The sequence below is a fragment of the Budorcas taxicolor genome, chromosome 4 (genome assembly GCF_023091745.1).
Source record: "Budorcas taxicolor isolate Tak-1 chromosome 4, Takin1.1, whole genome shotgun sequence".
NCBI lineage: Eukaryota > Metazoa > Chordata > Mammalia > Artiodactyla > Bovidae > Budorcas > Budorcas taxicolor.
In genome coordinates, this window is record NC_068913.1 from 36,423,630 (window position 1) to 36,425,223 (window position 1,594).

Below are 1,594 nucleotides of genomic sequence, written 5' to 3' on the forward strand. Positions count from 1 at the left end.
AGACTGTGGGTGAGGATATCAACAAAAAGACACACAAACAAGGTAAAGGGGAAGCTCAACAACATTTAGGATAAATAACTGATCTTTTTTCCTCAGAAAAAATAGCCCACCCCACACCAAAAAACAAACAAACAAACAAAAGTAGGAATGAATTCCAAAGGAGTGTTGTTGCTCAACCCTTAGTACACATTTACACTGGAAGAATGGCTGGTGATATTCTTGTTTTTTTTTTTTTCTTTTTTAACGCTAAAGGTAAATTTTGTTCGTTCAACACCCAAACCAGAGCAGAGAGGCAGTAGTAAACTACAAACGTGGATGGAGTGAGTAATATCCATAATACATGGAGATGGGGTGGAGGGAGGTTTTTGAGCTGTTGGCAGGAGAGCTAAGCCATCTTAAGGAACATTCTAGGCTTCTCAGTTTGCCATGAAGGAGTGTCACAAAATACTAGGCCTACCACCTCCCCCTTCTCGTCTTCTACCTACCTTACTAAGAAGCTGTTTGTGTGTCGGCCGGGGACAGATTTACAGAGCTCTGTGAGAGTCTCTTTCCATCTTGCTGGGTTTGGTCAGGTGCAGAAGCCCAGGTGTTTTTGTTGATGGACTCCAACCAGAATCCCCGGCGTCTTTTAAATTCTTTTCACCTGACTTTTTGTTCTGGGGCGAGACAGATTGAAGTTTCATTCTCCCTTATGATGTGGCTGCGGGTCGCACAGTGTTTCAAAAGGTGACACTTCTCACTCCTAAAAGTCCACCCACCTCCGCCCGGAGGACTCGGCTGGCACCTCCGCGGTAGAGTCTGCAGCAGCGCTCAGCAGCGCCGGTCCTGACGCATCCCTGCTCCCGGTTGTACACCGGACGCTGAATCCTGCAATCTCTCGGGACTCCAGCGATGTCACCATCACCACGTTCATACATCCAATCTGGTCTCCCCTGACATACTTAAGACAAACCCGTGGAGGCCAGGCCTCTGCCGCAGAATTCTCCATCTGCCAGGTTTTTATAAACTGAGCATCAAGAGGTATGGACTCCTCTTCTCCCAGGGTGACATCTTCAACAAAGGAAGCAGAGGGGGCAGTGATGTTTGGGCTCTCAAAGTCATATAACTGCTGCTCCTATCTTCCAACTGGTCGTGTCCAGGAAGAAGGTGCAGCCAGTCCGGTCGATTGAGCCAGAAGCTCGGCAAAAACTCGGACTCATAGGTGAGCACGGCCTGGTCGGTGGTGCCTGCTGCAGGCCAGCCTGGAAACCTGCCTCCTTTGAGGTAGGCCCTCCTTCTCACCACCTTGTGCCAGTAAACTTGCCCAACCGTGTGCTCTCTCGTTCTTGGCTTCCCTGCAACCCGCCCCCAACCCCCCAGTACCTTTGCCTTCATTGACCCCGCCTCCTCCCCCACCACGCCCACTGGAGTCAGGTGACCATGAGCGAGAGCATTCAAACCAATGAAAGTGTTCCTGTGGAACGGGTAAATCCAAGAGGCCAAATGAAACATCAGAACTACAAGGAGATACTCAGAGAGAATATCTCAGCCACTGACTGAGTCAGTGGCTCAGTCGTGTCTGAATAACGTGTATAAAATGCAAAATTCCAGAGAT

The 1,594-nt window shown here is 49.3% G+C and overlaps 1 pseudogene; it reads right to left on the bottom strand.

Annotated features, from left to right (window-relative positions):
- Window positions 1–489: 489 nt before the first annotated feature.
- On the bottom strand, window positions 490–1,199 carry LOC128046262 (protein ILRUN-like; annotated as a pseudogene).
- Between the last annotated feature and the right edge of the window lie 395 nt (window positions 1,200–1,594).